The following is a 20,012-nucleotide window of genomic DNA, read 5'->3' on the forward strand; positions in this document are numbered from 1 at the left end:
CACGTTTGCTACACGTGGAGTCCCACTACCAGAGCAGCTAGTGTGTACTTTGATGGCATCCTTCTCGGATCATCATAACCCCCTCTGGTAAGGGGATGACTTGTGACGAAATACCCAATTAGAGTTAGTACAAGCCAAACACAAGGATATCTCGTGTCACAGATCATATGCACCTGTTGCAGCCAGTCGCAGACCTTGGTCGCCATAATTGAGCTCTAAGTGACGTTAAGTGACCGGTGAGCCACACTTCTTGACAATTTTTTTTAGAATAACGACCCAATCATATCCGGAATGTTTCTAATAAAGTCAAAAGTCAAAACCCGGAAACTTATATCGTCTGACAATGTGATCGTGTTTATAAACCAGAGTATTTGTAGGAGAGCTCACATGTTGCTCACCTTATCTCTCCTCCTCCTACTCGGAACCCTTGCCACCCACCACCGCAGACTCTACCTCGCACGATGCTGGACAAAGACTGGTAGAAAGACGCTACAGAGGACTAAAGTTTGGAGCAACTGCTCAAGACTACGTTCTGTTAAAGCCAAGAATGGAACCCCTAGATGAGTCCTTCTCGGTATGTGGATGGGTGAAGAAGGTACGGCATGGTAGTAGTAAGTGGTGGTTTGCTTACGGAACCTCTAGTTATGTCGAGGAGATCTATTCAGACGATGACGGATATCTCGGGACGTTTGGCACTGTTGGGAAATAAGGTAACTGAACAAACTAGGGATATGGAGACACGTTTGCTACACGTGGAGTCCCACTACCAGAGCAGCTAGTGTGTACTTTGATGGCATCCTTCTCGGATCATCATAACCCCCTCTGGTAAGGGGATGACTTGTGACGAAATACCCAATTAGAGTTAGTACAAGCCAAACACAAGGATATCTCGTGTCACAGATCATATGCACCTGTTGCAGCCAGTCGCAGACCTTGGTCGCCATAATTGAGCTCTAAGTGACGTTAAGTGACCGGTGAGCCACACTTCTTGACAATTTTTTTTAGAATAACGACCCAATCATATCCGGAATGTTTCTAATAAAGTCAAAAGTCAAAACCCGGAAACTTATATCGTCTGACAATGTGATCGTGTTTATAACCAGAGTATTTGTAGGAGAGCTCACATGTTGCTCACCTTATCTCTCCTCCTCCTACTCGGAACCCTTGCCACCACCACCGCAGACTCTACCTCGCACGATGCTGGACAAAGACTGGTAGAAAGACGCTACAGAGACTAAAGTTTGGGAGCAACTGCTCAAGACTACGTTCTGTTAAAGCCAAGAATGGAACCCCTAGATGAGTCCTTCTCGGTATGTGGATGGGTGAAGAAGGTACGGCATGGTAGTAGTAAGTGGTGGTTTGCTTACGGAACCTCTAGTTATGTCGAGGAGATCTATTCAGACGATGACGGATATCTCGGGACGTTTGGCACTGTTGGGAAATAAGGTAACTGAACAACTAGGGATATGGAGACACGTTTGCTACACGTGGAGTCCCACTACCAGAGCAGCTAGTGTGTACTTTGATGGCATCCTTCTCGGATCATCATAACCCCCTCTGGTAAGGGGATGACTTGTGACGAAATACCCAATTAGAGTTAGTACAAGCCAAACACAAGGATATCTCGTGTCACAGATCATATGCACCTGTTGCAGCCAGTCGCAGACCTTGGTCGCCATAATTGAGCTCTAAGTGACGTTAAGTGACCGGTGAGCCACACTTCTTGACAATTTTTTTTAGAATAACGACCCAATCATATCCGGAATGTTTCTAATAAAGTCAAAAGTCAAAACCCGGAAACTTATATCGTCTGACAATGTGATCGTGTTTATAAACCAGAGTATTTGTAGGAGAGCTCACATGTTGCTCACCTTATCTCTCCTCCTCCTACTCGGAACCCTTGCCACCACCACCGCAGACTCTACCTCGCACGATGCTGGACAAAGACTGGTAGAAAGACGCTACAGAGGACTAAAGTTTGGAGCAACTGCTCAAGACTACGTTCTGTTAAAGCCAAGAATGGAACCCCTAGATGAGTCCTTCTCGGTATGTGGATGGGTGAAGAAGGTACGGCATGGTAGTAGTAAGTGGTGGTTTGCTTACGGAACCTCTAGTTATGTCGAGGAGATCTATTCAGACGATGACGGATATCTCGGGACGTTTGGCACTGTTGGGAAATAAGGTAACTGAACAACTAGGGATATGGAGACACGTTTGCTACACGTGGAGTCCCACTACCAGAGCAGCTAGTGTGTACTTTGATGGCATCCTTCTCGGATCATCATAACCCCCTCTGGTAAGGGGATGACTTGTGACGAAATACCCAATTAGAGTTAGTACAAGCCAAACACAAGGATATCTCGTGTCACAGATCATATGCACCTGTTGCAGCCAGTCGCAGACCTTGGTCGCCATAATTGAGCTCTAAGTGACGTTAAGTGACCGGTGAGCCACACTTCTTGACAATTTTTTTTAGAATAACGACCCAATCATATCCGGAATGTTTCTAATAAAGTCAAAAGTCAAAACCCGGAAACTTATATCGTCTGACAATGTGATCGTGTTTATAAACCAGAGTATTTGTAGGAGAGCTCACATGTTGCTCACCTTATCTCTCCTCCTCCTACTCGGAACCCTTGCCACCACCACCGCAGACTCTACCTCGCACGATGCTGGACAAAGACTGGTAGAAAGACGCTACAGAGGACTAAAGTTTGGAGCAACTGCTCAAGACTACGTTCTGTTAAAGCCAAGAATGGAACCCCTAGATGAGTCCTTCTCGGTATGTGGATGGGTGAAGAAGGTACGGCATGGTAGTAGTAAGTGGTGGTTTGCTTACGGAACCTCTAGTTATGTCGAGGAGATCTATTCAGACGATGACGGATATCTCGGGACGTTTGGCACTGTTGGGAAATAAGGTAACTGAACAACTAGGGATATGGAGACACGTTTGCTACACGTGGAGTCCCACTACCAGAGCAGCTAGTGTGTACTTTGATGGCATCCTTCTCGGATCATCATAACCCCCTCTGGTAAGGGGATGACTTGTGACGAAATACCCAATTAGAGTTAGTACAAGCCAAACACAAGGATATCTCGTGTCACAGATCATATGCACCTGTTGCAGCCAGTCGCAGACCTTGGTCGCCATAATTGAGCTCTAAGTGACGTTAAGTGACCGGTGAGCCACACTTCTTGACAATTTTTTTTAGAATAACGACCCAATCATATCCGGAATGTTTCTAATAAAGTCAAAAGTCAAAACCCGGAAACTTATATCGTCTGACAATGTGATCGTGTTTATAAACCAGAGTATTTGTAGGAGAGCTCACATGTTGCTCACCTTATCTTTCCTCCTCCTACTCGGAACCCTTGCCACACCACCGCAGACTCTACCTCGGACGATGCTGGACAAAGACTGGTAGAAAGACGCTACAGAGGACTAAAGTTTGGAGCAACTGCTCAAGACTACGTTCTGTTAAAGCCAAGAATGGAACCCCTAGATGAGTCCTTCTCGGTATGTGGATGGGTGAAGAAGGTACGGCATGGTAGTAGTAAGTGGTGGTTTGCTTACGGAACCTCTAGTTATGTCGAGGAGATCTATTCAGACGATGACGGATATCTCGGGACGTTTGGCACTGTTGGGAAATAAGGTAACTGAACAACTAGGGATATGGAGACACGTTTGCTACACGTGGAGTCCCACTACCAGAGCAGCTAGTGTGTACTTTGATGGCATCCTTCTCGGATCATCATAACCCCCTCTGGTAAGGGGATGACTTGTGACGAAATACCCAATTAGAGTTAGTACAAGCCAAACACAAGGATATCTCGTGTCACAGATCATATGCACCTGTTGCAGCCAGTCGCAGACCTTGGTCGCCATAATTGAGCTCTAAGTGACGTTAAGTGACCGGTGAGCCACACTTCTTGACAATTTTTTTTAGAATAACGACCCAATCATATCCGGAATGTTTCTAATAAAGTCAAAAGTCAAAAACCCGGAAACTTATATCGTCTGACAATGTGATCGTGTTTATAAACCAGAGTATTTGTAGGAGAGCTCACATGTTGCTCACCTTATCTCTCCTCCTCCTACTCGGAACCCTTGCCACCACCACCGCAGACTCTACCTCGCACGATGCTGGACAAAGACTGGTAGAAAGACGCTACAGAGGACTAAAGTTTGGAGCAACTGCTCAAGACTACGTTCTGTTAAAGCCAAGAATGGAACCCCTAGATGAGTCCTTCTCGGTATGTGGATGGGTGAAGAAGGTACGGCATGGTAGTAGTAAGTGGTGGTTTGCTTACGGAACCTCTAGTTATGTCGAGGAGATCTATTCAGACGATGACGGATATCTCGGGACGTTTGGCACTGTTGGGAAATAAGGTAACTGAACAACTAGGGATATGGAGACACGTTTGCTACACGTGGAGTCCCACTACCAGAGCAGCTAGTGTGTACTTTGATGGCATCCTTCTCGGATCATCATAACCCCCTCTGGTAAGGGGATGACTTGTGACGAAATACCCAATTAGAGTTAGTACAAGCCAAACACAAGGATATCTCGTGTCACAGATCATATGCACCTGTTGCAGCCAGTCGCAGACCTTGGTCGCCATAATTGAGCTCTAAGTGACGTTAAGTGACCGGTGAGCCACACTTCTTGACAATTTTTTTTAGAATAACGACCCAATCATATCCGGAATGTTTCTAATAAAGTCAAAAGTCAAAACCCGGAAACTTATATCGTCTGACAATGTGATCGTGTTTATAAACCAGAGTATTTGTAGGAGAGCTCACATGTTGCTCACCTTATCTCTCCTCCTCCTACTCGGAACCCTTGCCACCACCACCGCAGACTCTACCTCGCACGATGCTGGACAAAGACTGGTAGAAAGACGCTACAGAGGACTAAAGTTTGGAGCAACTGCTCAAGACTACGTTCTGTTAAAGCCAAGAATGGAACCCCTAGATGAGTCCTTCTCGGTATGTGGATGGGTGAAGAAGGTACGGCATGGTAGTAGTAAGTGGTGGTTTGCTTACGGAACCTCTAGTTATGTCGAGGAGATCTATTCAGACGATGACGGATATCTCGGGACGTTTGGCACTGTTGGGAAATAAGGTAACTGAACAACTAGGGATATGGAGACACGTTTGCTACACGTGGAGTCCACTACCAGAGCAGCTAGTGTGTACTTTGATGGCATCCTTCTCGGATCATCATAACCCCCTCTGGTAAGGGGATGACTTGTGACGAAATACCCAATTAGAGTTAGTACAAGCCAAACACAAGGATATCTCGTGTCACAGATCATATGCACCTGTTGCAGCCAGTCGCAGACCTTGGTCGCCATAATTGAGCTCTAAGTGACGTTAAGTGACCGGTGAGCCACACTTCTTGACAATTTTTTTTAGAATAACGACCCAATCATATCCGGAATGTTTCTAATAAAGTCAAAAGTCAAAACCCGGAAACTTATATCGTCTGACAATGTGATCGTGTTTATAAACCAGAGTATTTGTAGGAGAGCTCACATGTTGCTCACCTTATCTCTCCTCCTCCTACTCGGAACCCTTGCCACCACCACCGCAGACTCTACCTCGCACGATGCTGGACAAAGACTGGTAGAAAGACGCTACAGAGGACTAAAGTTTGGAGCAACTGCTCAAGACTACGTTCTGTTAAAGCCAAGAATGGAACCCCTAGATGAGTCCTTCTCGGTATGTGGATGGGTGAAGAAGGTACGGCATGGTAGTAGTAAGTGGTGGTTTGCTTACGGAACCTCTAGTTATGTCGAGGAGATCTATTCAGACGATGACGGATATCTCGGGACGTTTGGCACTGTTGGGAAATAAGGTAACTGAACAACTAGGGATATGGAGACACGTTTGCTACACGTGGAGTCCCACTACCAGAGCAGCTAGTGTGTACTTTGATGGCATCCTTCTCGGATCATCATAACCCCCTCTGGTAAGGGGATGACTTGTGACGAAATACCCAATTAGAGTTAGTACAAGCCAAACACAAGGATATCTCGTGTCACAGATCATATGCACCTGTTGCAGCCAGTCGCAGACCTTGGTCGCCATAATTGAGCTCTAAGTGACGTTAAGTGACCGGTGAGCCACACTTCTTGACAATTTTTTTTAGAATATACGACCCAATCAATCCGGAATGTTTCTAATAAAGTCAAAAGTCAAAACCCGGAAACTTATATCGTCTGACAATGTGATCGTGTTTATAAACCAGAGTATTTGTAGGAGAGCTCACATGTTGCTCACCTATCTCTCCTCCTCCTACTCGGAACCCTTGCCACCACCACCGCAGACTCTACCTCGCACGATGCTGGACAAAGACTGGTAGAAAGACGCTACAGAGGACTAAAGTTTGGAGCAACCTGCTCAAGACTACGTTCTGTTAAAGCCAAGAATGGAACCCCTAGATGAGTCCTTCTCGGTATGTGGATGGGTGAAGAAGGTCCGGCATGGTAGTAGTAAGTGGTGGTTTGCTTACGGAAACCTCTAGTTATGTCGAGGAGATCTATTCAGACGATGACGGATATCTCGGGACGTTTGGCACTGTTGGGAAATAAGGTAACTGAACAACTAGGGGATATGGAGACACGTTTGCTACACGTGGAGTCCCACTACCAGAGCAGCTAGTGTGTACTTTGATGGCATCCTTCTCGGATCATCATAACCCCCCTCTGGTAAGGGGATGACTTGTGACGAAATACCCAATTAGAGTTAGTACAAGCCAAACACAAGGATATCTCGTGTCACAGATCATATGCACCTGTTGCAGCCAGTCGCAGACCTTGGTCGGCCATAATTGAGCTCTAAGTGACGTAAGTGACCGGTGAGCCACACTTCTTGACAATTTTTTTTAGAATAACGACCCAATCATATCCGGAATGTTTCTAATAAAGTCAAAAGTCAAAACCCCGGAAACTTATATCGTCTGACAATGTGATCGTGTTTATAAACCAGAGTATTTGTAGGAGAGCTCACATGTTGCTCACCTTATCTCTCCTCCTCCTACTCGGAACCCTTGCCACACCCACCGCAGACTCTACCTCGCACGATGCTGGACAAAGACTGGTAGAAAGACGCTACAGAGGACTAAAGTTTGGAGCAACTGCTCAAGACTACGTTCTGTTAAAGCCAAGAATGGAACCCCTAGATGAGTCCTTCTCGGTATGTGGATGGGTGAAGAAGGTACGGCATGGTAGTAGTAAGTAGGTGGTTTGCTTACGGAACCTCTAGTTATGTCGAGGAGATCTATTCAGACGATGACGGATATCTCGGGACGTTTGGCACGTTGGGAAATAAGGTAACTGAACAACTAGGGATATGGAGACACGTTTGCTACACGTGGAGTCCCACTACCAGAGCAGCTAGTGTGTACTTTGATGGCATCCTTCTCGGATCATCATAACCCCCCTCTGGTAAGGGGATGACATGTGACGAATACCCAATTAGAGTTAGTACAAGCCAAACACAAGGATATCTCGTGTCACTGATCATATGCACCTGTTGCAGCCAGTCGCAGACCTTGGTCGCCATAATTGAGTTAAGTGACGTTGGGACGGTGACCCACATTTTGAAATTTTTTTTTAGAATAACGACCCATATTCCCGGGAATGTTTCTAATAAAGTCAAAAGTAAAAAACCGGAAATTATATCTTTTTTTTTTTTTTTTTTTTTTTTTTTTTTTTTTTTTTTTTTTTTTTTTTTTTTTTTTTTTTTTTTTTTTTTTTTTTTTTTTTTTTTTTTTTTTTTTTTTTTTTTTTTTTTTTTTTTTTTTTTTTTTTTTTTTTTTTTTTTTTTTTTTTTTTTTTTTTTTTTTTTTTTTTTTTTTTTTTTTTTTTTTTTTTTTTTTTTTTTTTTTTTTTTTTTTTTTTTTTTTTTTTTTTTTTTTTTTTTTTTTTTTTTTTTTTTTTTTTTTTTTTTTTTTTTTTTTTTTTTTTTTTTTTTTTTTTTTTTTTTTTTTTTTTTTTTTTTTTTTTTTTTTTTTTTTTTTTTTTTTTTTTTTTTTTTTTTTTTTTTTTTTTTTTTTTTTTTTTTTTTTTTTTTTTTTTTTTTTTTTTTTTTTTTTTTTTTTTTTTTTTTTTTTTTTTTTTTTTTTTTTTTTTTTTTTTTTTTTTTTTTTTTTTTTTTTTTTTTTTTTTTTTTTTTTTTTTTTTTTTTTTTTTTTTTTTTTTTTTTTTTTTTTTTTTTTTTTTTTTTTTTTTTTTTTTTTTTTTTTTTTTTTTTTTTTTTTTTTTTTTTTTTTTTTTTTTTTTTTTTTTTTTTTTTTTTTTTTTTTTTTTTTTTTTTTTTTTTTTTTTTTTTTTTTTTTTTTTTTTTTTTTTTTTTTTTTTTTTTTTTTTTTTTTTTTTTTTTTTTTTTTTTTTTTTTTTTTTTTTTTTTTTTTTTTTTTTTTTTTTTTTTTTTTTTTTTTTTTTTTTTTTTTTTTTTTTTTTTTTTTTTTTTTTTTTTTTTTTTTTTTTTTTTTTTTTTTTTTTTTTTTTTTTTTTTTTTTTTTTTTTTTTTTTTTTTTTTTTTTTTTTTTTTTTTTTTTTTTTTTTTTTTTTTTTTTTTTTTTTTTTTTTTTTTTTTTTTTTTTTTTTTTTTTTTTTTTTTTTTTTTTTTTTTTTTTTTTTTTTTTTTTTTTTTTTTTTTTTTTTTTTTTTTTTTTTTTTTTTTTTTTTTTTTTTTTTTTTTTTTTTTTTTTTTTTTTTTTTTTTTTTTTTTTTTTTTTTTTTTTTTTTTTTTTTTTTTTTTTTTTTTTTTTTTTTTTTTTTTTTTTTTTTTTTTTTTTTTTTTTTTTTTTTTTTTTTTTTTTTTTTTTTTTTTTTTTTTTTTTTTTTTTTTTTTTTTTTTTTTTTTTTTTTTTTTTTTTTTTTTTTTTTTTTTTTTTTTTTTTTTTTTTTTTTTTTTTTTTTTTTTTTTTTTTTTTTTTTTTTTTTTTTTTTTTTTTTTTTTTTTTTTTTTTTTTTTTTTTTTTTTTTTTTTTTTTTTTTTTTTTTTTTTTTTTTTTTTTTTTTTTTTTTTTTTTTTTTTTTTTTTTTTTTTTTTTTTTTTTTTTTTTTTTTTTTTTTTTTTTTTTTTTTTTTTTTTTTTTTTTTTTTTTTTTTTTTTTTTTTTTTTTTTTTTTTTTTTTTTTTTTTTTTTTTTTTTTTTTTTTTTTTTTTTTTTTTTTTTTTTTTTTTTTTTTTTTTTTTTTTTTTTTTTTTTTTTTTTTTTTTTTTTTTTTTTTTTTTTTTTTTTTTTTTTTTTTTTTTTTTTTTTTTTTTTTTTTTTTTTTTTTTTTTTTTTTTTTTTTTTTTTTTTTTTTTTTTTTTTTTTTTTTTTTTTTTTTTTTTTTTTTTTTTTTTTTTTTTTTTTTTTTTTTTTTTTTTTTTTTTTTTTTTTTTTTTTTTTTTTTTTTTTTTTTTTTTTTTTTTTTTTTTTTTTTTTTTTTTTTTTTTTTTTCCCCCCCCCCCCCCCCCCCCCCCCCCCCCCCCCCCCCCCCCCCCCCCCCCCCCCCCCCCCCCCCCCCCCCCCCCCCCCCCCCCCCCCCCCCCCCCCCCCCCCCCCCCCCCCCCCCCCCCCCCCCCCCCCCCCCCCCCCCCCCCCCCCCCCCCCCCCCCCCCCCCCCCCCCCCCCCCCCCCCCCCCCCCCCCCCCCCCCCCCCCCCCCCCCCCCCCCCCCCCCCCCCCCCCCCCCCCCCCCCCCCCCCCCCCCCCCCCCCCCCCCCCCCCCCCCCCCCCCCCCCCCCCCCCCCCCCCCCCCCCCCCCCCCCCCCCCCCCCCCCCCCCCCCCCCCCCCCCCCCCCCCCCCCCCCCCCCCCCCCCCCCCCCCCCCCCCCCCCCCCCCCCCCCCCCCCCCCCCCCCCCCCCCCCCCCCCCCCCCCCCCCCCCCCCCCCCCCCCCCCCCCCCCCCCCCCCCCCCCCCCCCCCCCCCCCCCCCCCCCCCCCCCCCCCCCCCCCCCCCCCCCCCCCCCCCCCCCCCCCCCCCCCCCCCCCCCCCCCCCCCCCCCCCCCCCCCCCCCCCCCCCCCCCCCCCCCCCCCCCCCCCCCCCCCCCCCCCCCCCCCCCCCCCCCCCCCCCCCCCCCCCCCCCCCCCCCCCCCCCCCCCCCCCCCCCCCCCCCCCCCCCCCCCCCCCCCCCCCCCCCCCCCCCCCCCCCCCCCCCCCCCCCCCCCCCCCCCCCCCCCCCCCCCCCCCCCCCCCCCCCCCCCCCCCCCCCCCCCCCCCCCCCCCCCCCCCCCCCCCCCCCCCCCCCCCCCCCCCCCCCCCCCCCCCCCCCCCCCCCCCCCCCCCCCCCCCCCCCCCCCCCCCCCCCCCCCCCCCCCCCCCCCCCCCCCCCCCCCCCCCCCCCCCCCCCCCCCCCCCCCCCCCCCCCCCCCCCCCCCCCCCCCCCCCCCCCCCCCCCCCCCCCCCCCCCCCCCCCCCCCCCCCCCCCCCCCCCCCCCCCCCCCCCCCCCCCCCCCCCCCCCCCCCCCCCCCCCCCCCCCCCCCCCCCCCCCCCCCCCCCCCCCCCCCCCCCCCCCCCCCCCCCCCCCCCCCCGAGACCTACCTCGCACGATGCTGGACCAAAGACTGGTAGAAAGAGCTACAGAGGACTAAGTTTGGAGCAACTGCTCAAGACTACGTTCGGTTAAAGCCAAGAATGGAACCCCTAGATGAGTCCTTCTCGGTATGTGGATGGGTGAAGAAGGTACGGCATGGTAGTAGTAAGTGGTGGTTTGCTTACGGAACCTCTAGTTATGTCGAGGAGATCTATTCAGACGATGACGGATATCTCGGGACGTTTGGCACTGTTGGGAAATAAGGTAACTGAACAACTAGGGATATGGAGACACGTTTGCTACACGTGGAGTCCCACTACCAGAGCAGCTAGTGTGTACTTTGATGGCATCCTTCTCGGATCATCATAACCCCCTCTGGTAAGGGGATGACTTGTGACGAAATACCCAATTAGAGTTAGTACAAGCCAAACACAAGGATATCTCGTGTCACAGATCATATGCACCTGTTGCAGCCAGTCGCAGACCTTGGTCGCCATAATTGAGCTCTAAGTGACGTTAAGTGACCGGTGAGCCACACTTCTTGACAATTTTTTTTAGAATAACGACCCAATCATATCCGGAATGTTTCTAATAAAGTCAAAAGTCAAAACCCGGAAACTTATATCGTCTGACAATGTGATCGTGTTTATAAACCAGAGTATTTGTAGGAGAGCTCACATGTTGCTCACCTTATCTCTCCTCCTCCTACTCGGAACCCTTGCCACCACCACCGCAGACTCTACCTCGCACGATGCTGGACAAAGACTGGTAGAAAGACGCTACAGAGGACTAAAGTTTGGAGCAACTGCTCAAGACTACGTTCTGTTAAAGCCAAGAATGGAACCCCTAGATGAGTCCTTCTCGGTATGTGGATGGGTGAAGAAGGTACGGCATGGTAGTAGTAAGTGGTGGTTTGCTTACGGAACCTCTAGTTATGTCGAGGAGATCTATTCAGACGATGACGGATATCTCGGGACGTTTGGCACTGTTGGGAAATAAGGTAACTGAACAACTAGGGATATGGAGACACGTTTGCTACACGTGGAGTCCCACTACCAGAGCAGCTAGTGTGTACTTTGATGGCATCCTTCTCGGATCATCATAACCCCCTCTGGTAAGGGGATGACTTGTGACGAAATACCCAATTAGAGTTAGTACAAGCCAAACACAAGGATATCTCGTGTCACAGATCATATGCACCTGTTGCAGCCAGTCGCAGACCTTGGTCGCCATAATTGAGCTCTAAGTGACGTTAAGTGACCGGTGAGCCACACTTCTTGACAATTTTTTTTAGAATAACGACCCAATCATATCCGGAATGTTTCTAATAAAGTCAAAAGTCAAAACCCGGAAACTTATATCGTCTGACAATGTGATCGTGTTTATAAACCAGAGTATTTGTAGGAGAGCTCACATGTTGCTCACCTTATCTCTCCTCCTCCTACTCGGAACCCTTGCCACCACCACCGCAGACTCTACCTCGCACGATGCTGGACAAAGACTGGTAGAAAGACGCTACAGAGGACTAAAGTTTGGAGCAACTGCTCAAGACTACGTTCTGTTAAAGCCAAGAATGGAACCCCTAGATGAGTCCTTCTCGGTATGTGGATGGGTGAAGAAGGTACGGCATGGTAGTAGTAAGTGGTGGTTTGCTTACGGAACCTCTAGTTATGTCGAGGAGATCTATTCAGACGATGACGGATATCTCGGGACGTTTGGCACTGTTGGGAAATAAGGTAACTGAACAACTAGGGATATGGAGACACGTTTGCTACACGTGGAGTCCCACTACCAGAGCAGCTAGTGTGTACTTTGATGGCATCCTTCTCGGATCATCATAACCCCCTCTGGTAAGGGGATGACTTGTGACGAAATACCCAATTAGAGTTAGTACAAGCCAAACACAAGGATATCTCGTGTCACAGATCATATGCACCTGTTGCAGCCAGTCGCAGACCTTGGTCGCCATAATTGAGCTCTAAGTGACGTTAAGTGACCGGTGAGCCACACTTCTTGACAATTTTTTTTAGAATAACGACCCAATCATATCCGGAATGTTTCTAATAAAGTCAAAAGTCAAAACCCGGAAACTTATATCGTCTGACAATGTGATCGTGTTTATAAACCAGAGTATTTGTAGGAGAGCTCACATGTTGCTCACCTTATCTCTCCTCCTCCTACTCGGAACCCTTGCCACCACCACCGCAGACTCTACCTCGCACGATGCTGGACAAAGACTGGTAGAAAGACGCTACAGAGGACTAAAGTTTGGAGCAACTGCTCAAGACTACGTTCTGTTAAAGCCAAGAATGGAACCCCTAGATGAGTCCTTCTCGGTATGTGGATGGGTGAAGAAGGTACGGCATGGTAGTAGTAAGTGGTGGTTTGCTTACGGAACCTCTAGTTATGTCGAGGAGATCTATTCAGACGATGACGGATATCTCGGGACGTTTGGCACTGTTGGGAAATAAGGTAACTGAACAACTAGGGATATGGAGACACGTTTGCTACACGTGGAGTCCCACTACCAGAGCAGCTAGTGTGTACTTTGATGGCATCCTTCTCGGATCATCATAACCCCCTCTGGTAAGGGGATGACTTGTGACGAAATACCCAATTAGAGTTAGTACAAGCCAAACACAAGGATATCTCGTGTCACAGATCATATGCACCTGTTGCAGCCAGTCGCAGACCTTGGTCGCCATAATTGAGCTCTAAGTGACGTTAAGTGACCGGTGAGCCACACTTCTTGACAATTTTTTTTAGAATAACGACCCAATCATATCCGGAATGTTTCTAATAAAGTCAAAAGTCAAAACCCGGAAACTTATATCGTCTGACAATGTGATCGTGTTTATAAACCAGAGTATTTGTAGGAGAGCTCACATGTTGCTCACCTTATCTCTCCTCCTCCTACTCGGAACCCTTGCCACCACCACCGCAGACTCTACCTCGCACGATGCTGGACAAAGACTGGTAGAAAGACGCTACAGAGGACTAAAGTTTGGAGCAACTGCTCAAGACTACGTTCTGTTAAAGCCAAGAATGGAACCCCTAGATGAGTCCTTCTCGGTATGTGGATGGGTGAAGAAGGTACGGCATGGTAGTAGTAAGTGGTGGTTTGCTTACGGAACCTCTAGTTATGTCGAGGAGATCTATTCAGACGATGACGGATATCTCGGGACGTTTGGCACTGTTGGGAAATAAGGTAACTGAACAACTAGGGATATGGAGACACGTTTGCTACACGTGGAGTCCCACTACCAGAGCAGCTAGTGTGTACTTTGATGGCATCCTTCTCGGATCATCATAACCCCCTCTGGTAAGGGGATGACTTGTGACGAAATACCCAATTAGAGTTAGTACAAGCCAAACACAAGGATATCTCGTGTCACAGATCATATGCACCTGTTGCAGCCAGTCGCAGACCTTGGTCGCCATAATTGAGCTCTAAGTGACGTTAAGTGACCGGTGAGCCACACTTCTTGACAATTTTTTTTAGAATAACGACCCAATCATATCCGGAATGTTTCTAATAAAGTCAAAAGTCAAAACCCGGAAACTTATATCGTCTGACAATGTGATCGTGTTTATAAACCAGAGTATTTGTAGGAGAGCTCACATGTTGCTCACCTTATCTCTCCTCCTCCTACTCGGAACCCTTGCCACCACCACCGCAGACTCTACCTCGCACGATGCTGGACAAAGACTGGTAGAAAGACGCTACAGAGGACTAAAGTTTGGAGCAACTGCTCAAGACTACGTTCTGTTAAAGCCAAGAATGGAACCCCTAGATGAGTCCTTCTCGGTATGTGGATGGGTGAAGAAGGTACGGCATGGTAGTAGTAAGTGGTGGTTTGCTTACGGAACCTCTAGTTATGTCGAGGAGATCTATTCAGACGATGACGGATATCTCGGGACGTTTGGCACTGTTGGGAAATAAGGTAACTGAACAACTAGGGATATGGAGACACGTTTGCTACACGTGGAGTCCCACTACCAGAGCAGCTAGTGTGTACTTTGATGGCATCCTTCTCGGATCATCATAACCCCCTCTGGTAAGGGGATGACTTGTGACGAAATACCCAATTAGAGTTAGTACAAGCCAAACACAAGGATATCTCGTGTCACAGATCATATGCACCTGTTGCAGCCAGTCGCAGACCTTGGTCGCCATAATTGAGCTCTAAGTGACGTTAAGTGACCGGTGAGCCACACTTCTTGACAATTTTTTTTAGAATAACGACCCAATCATATCCGGAATGTTTCTAATAAAGTCAAAAGTCAAAACCCGGAAACTTATATCGTCTGACAATGTGATCGTGTTTATAAACCAGAGTATTTGTAGGAGAGCTCACATGTTGCTCACCTTATCTCTCCTCCTCCTACTCGGAACCCTTGCCACCACCACCGCAGACTCTACCTCGCACGATGCTGGACAAAGACTGGTAGAAAGACGCTACAGAGGACTAAAGTTTGGAGCAACTGCTCAAGACTACGTTCTGTTAAAGCCAAGAATGGAACCCCTAGATGAGTCCTTCTCGGTATGTGGATGGGTGAAGAAGGTACGGCATGGTAGTAGTAAGTGGTGGTTTGCTTACGGAACCTCTAGTTATGTCGAGGAGATCTATTCAGACGATGACGGATATCTCGGGACGTTTGGCACTGTTGGGAAATAAGGTAACTGAACAACTAGGGATATGGAGACACGTTTGCTACACGTGGAGTCCCACTACCAGAGCAGCTAGTGTGTACTTTGATGGCATCCTTCTCGGATCATCATAACCCCCTCTGGTAAGGGGATGACTTGTGACGAAATACCCAATTAGAGTTAGTACAAGCCAAACACAAGGATATCTCGTGTCACAGATCATATGCACCTGTTGCAGCCAGTCGCAGACCTTGGTCGCCATAATTGAGCTCTAAGTGACGTTAAGTGACCGGTGAGCCACACTTCTTGACAATTTTTTTAGAATAACGACCCAATCATATCCGGAATGTTTCTAATAAAGTCAAAAGTCAAAACCCGGAAACTTATATCGTCTGACAATGTGATCGTGTTTATAAACCAGAGTATTTGTAGGAGAGCTCACATGTTGCTCACCTTATCTCTCCTCCTCCTACTCGGAACCCTTGCCACCACCACCGCAGACTCTACCTCGCACGATGCTGGACAAAGACTGGTAGAAAGACGCTACAGAGGACTAAAGTTTGGAGCAACTGCTCAAGACTACGTTCTGTTAAAGCCAAGAATGGAACCCCTAGATGAGTCCTTCTCGGTATGTGGATGGGTGAAGAAGGTACGGCATGGTAGTAGTAAGTGGTGGTTTGCTTACGGAACCTCTAGTTATGTCGAGGAGATCTATTCAGACGATGACGGATATCTCGGGACGTTTGGCACTGTTGGGAAATAAGGTAACTGAACAACTAGGGATATGGAGACACGTTTGCTACACGTGGAGTCCCACTACCAGAGCAGCTAGTGTGTACTTTGATGGCATCCTTCTCGGATCATCATAACCCCCTCTGGTAAGGGGATGACTTGTGACGAAATACCCAATTAGAGTTAGTACAAGCCAAACACAAGGATATCTCGTGTCACAGATCATATGCACCTGTTGCAGCCAGTCGCAGACCTTGGTCGCCATAATTGAGCTCTAAGTGACGTTAAGTGACCGGTGAGCCACACTTCTTGACAATTTTTTTTAGAATAACGACCCAATCATATCCGGAATGTTTCTAATAAAGTCAAAAGTCAAAACCCGGAAACTTATATCGTCTGACAATGTGATCGTGTTTATAAACCAGAGTATTTGTAGGAGAGCTCACATGTTGCTCACCTTATCTCTCCTCCTCCTACTCGGAACCCTTGCCACCACCACCGCAGACTCTACCTCGCACGATGCTGGACAAAGACTGGTAGAAAGACGCTACAGAGGACTAAAGTTTGGAGCAACTGCTCAAGACTACGTTCTGTTAAAGCCAAGAATGGAACCCCTAGATGAGTCCTTCTCGGTATGTGGATGGGTGAAGAAGGTACGGCATGGTAGTAGTAAGTGGTGGTTTGCTTACGGAACCTCTAGTTATGTCGAGGAGATCTATTCAGACGATGACGGATATCTCGGGACGTTTGGCACTGTTGGGAAATAAGGTAACTGAACAACTAGGGATATGGAGACACGTTTGCTACACGTGGAGTCCCACTACCAGAGCAGCTAGTGTGTACTTTGATGGCATCCTTCTCGGATCATCATAACCCCCTCTGGTAAGAAGCTTAGGTTGGACGGGTATATGGTTCTGGAGAACGAGTTCGACTCTTATGGGGGTGGGTTTGAAGATAGAAATGCTTTTGGTGGAGAGCTCTTTAAGGTAAATGTATTTGACAAAGAACTCAAAGCAGCTGAAGTTAAGAAAATGACGGACGCCGGAAAATGTTCTGACGTAGAGGAAAAGTATGGACGAAGTAGATACCTGAAATGGGAATACTTGTTACTCGAGGAGAAGTCAGGTAACGTTAGTGAGATTGACGTAGGTTGCACCCCGGAACTAACAGAAGAAAATGGAGAAGAACCAACGGAGGAAAATGGAGGAGAAGAAACAAACAGTACAGAGAAATGTGAATGTGAGCAGGGGGACGGAACAGGGTTCAGCCGCTGGGATCTGCTTTGAGGGGACAAGTTCTTTGACAAAACGGTCTCCGTTGAGCTGGTTGCAGCTAACAGCTCCACATTTCACTGTTGAACTACTTGAACAATAACAAAGAGATTTTTACTTTAATTGAATTGATCTGATAACATCGTTGATATTTAGCCTTATAGTTATATCATTACAATCTTAATCAATGTATTTTAGTTATTTTTATCTTAGTAGGTACTGTACTGCGTCATCACTTTTTATCATACAGGCTAGTAACATTTCTCCATCCCTTTCGATCTGCAGCTGATCTTCAAATATTCATACAATCAATCCACAATCAAGAGTCCATTCAATCGTGATTACTATTAGAAAAATATGTTAAATTTTGGCTATTTTCCCCTAATAAAAATTGGTTGATTATCGCGATAATTCTTGAAAATTATCGCGATAATCGATAACGATTTTGGGTAAATTATCGGTAGGCAAGTATGGACCCGTTGCATTGGGCCAACCCTAGTGCCGAACCACAAACCACGACACACGAACGTGGGGCCGGGCCAGATCGACCGATCGACTAGACGCGACTGGCAATGCAGCGCGCGCGGGATCTTAAACAAATGATGATCATATATGAGCCTAAGCGCGTTACAAACACAGAAATTTGAATTATGGCAAATTTGATCCAAAATATCGCAAAAGTTCCGGAATTTCATCGATAAATAATACTGTTCGGAGAAGACTACCCAGAGAAGGCCTTGTATTGTATATTGTTTATGGTTCCTAAAACCTAGTTATCAGCTGGAATGATCACACATTGAATTGGAAATTTACCTTCAATAAACAGGTAAGTTTACCTAAACAGGTAACGAACTGTGTTTTATTGAGAGAAGGTTTACCAATACAGCCTCTGATAGAGCCTCATCGCTCAGGATATACTGACATAGTGCATAATATGTATCATTATTAGGCTTGGGCGTCATGCCACAAGAAGAAGATGATATGGAAGTCCGGTAATGGTAGAGATCTCAAGGTATTATTCCAGGCTACAGTCGAGTCCATCCTTCTATGTGGCTCTGAACCATGGACTATCAGCCAGACCCTCGCAAAGCGTATAAATGGTTGTTATACAAAAATGCTGAGGATGGCACTGAACATAAACTGGACAGAGCGGCCAACTAACGCCAAAGTGTATTGACACTTTAGAGCATCCGTCATCTCGCCAGACATGACGAACTTTTGACCCATCAGTGATCAGCTTCTCGTCTGGGAATCCTTTCGCAGATCACCCAATCAAGAAGTTCGGAGTCCATGAACCATCCCACGACAATGTCTAAAACTCAGAGAACAAGCCACTTTATTACGAGTATATAGATTTGAATATTGCTATTAGCTTATTAGGTCTCTCGTAGTGGTAGAGCTTAGCACTTACCCGGGATTGTGTTTGAAACCTGTCGGCGGATGTTTTTTTTGGCAATTATAAATTACTTAACTACAGTGATCAGTAGGGCACCTTAATAATGCACTGTTTGTTACCAGTTTATTTAAGGTAAACTTTCAATCAATATGTGTAATCATTTGATTTCATCTGTTATCCGGTTTACAGGAACCTTGTATTAATTTAACAAAACAAACATTTCCAGATAACTCCGTTTACTATTTAACATGTCTCTGTGTGAACGAGGCCTTCTCCGGACAAGACCTTGGATTGGATCCAATTTGTTCGCGACATAATTACAATTCTGAGAATAAACCTCCCCCGACATACTTACAATTTCCTCTATGGCACGGCCAGACGAACTCATTATAGGCTCATTATAGGCTCATTATAGGCTCATTATAGGCTCATTATAGGCTCATTATAGGCTCATTATAGGCTCATTATAGACTCATTATAGGCTCATTATAGGCTCATTATAGGCTCATTATAGGCTCATTATAGGCTCATTATAGGCTCATTATAGGCTCATTATAGGCTCATTATAGGCTCATTATAGACTCATTATAGGCTCATTATAGGCTCATTATAGGCTCATTATAGGCTCATTATAGACTCATTATAGGCTCATTATAGGCTCATTATAGACTCATTATAGGCTCATTATAGACTCATTATAGGCTCATTATAGACTCATTATAGACTCATTAGTCATTATAGACTTAACTCAAGTGAACCCTATACTACAGCATCTCGTGATATAAGAATGATAGTTGAGACATAATATTTTTAAATTTTGAGCAAATCCCGTGTTTTGTAAAGAGTTCTTAAACCACTAGAGAAGTAAATATGATATCGAGAACGTTGGTAATGACGGGGTCTCTTCAACCCACTGATCAAGAAACTGGGGTTTGACTGGTAGATTTATCTCGCTGTCGCTTTTCATTCCCAATAGGATTTAATAATAACAGGGAAACTACAAAATAACTTATAATACCCCACTCTGACATATCAATTGTATTCAGCTTGATCCAGAAAACATTGTAGGTCAGCAATCAGGGTGCAATCAGAATTTTAACAGAATTGGTTGAACGCTAATATCTACGTCGAGAGATTATACTAACTTGTTCTTGTGGGTAACTGTTTTTCAGGGGTGGGGGTGTTTTTGCAAGAATCCATCAAGCTATTATTCAGAGTCTATAATTGTACTATGAGACAACTTATGATCCGGTGTGTTTTAAACTTGCTGGGTAAAATTATTTTTTTAAAGTTGATTTCTTCACTCTATTTACTGCACAAGCACCTTAATTGATAGAAGATTTATAAAAAACAGAAGCAGCTGCATAATAACGAGCTCTTACAAGCAGCAATAGGGGGGGGGGTCCAGCGAGAGGGGGGCCGGGG

Source organism: Bolinopsis microptera, chromosome 5 (assembly GCF_026151205.1).
Source record: "Bolinopsis microptera isolate Bmic1 chromosome 5, MBARI_Bmic_1.0, whole genome shotgun sequence".
In the NCBI taxonomy this organism is placed as follows: Eukaryota; Metazoa; Ctenophora; class Tentaculata; order Lobata; family Bolinopsidae; genus Bolinopsis; species Bolinopsis microptera.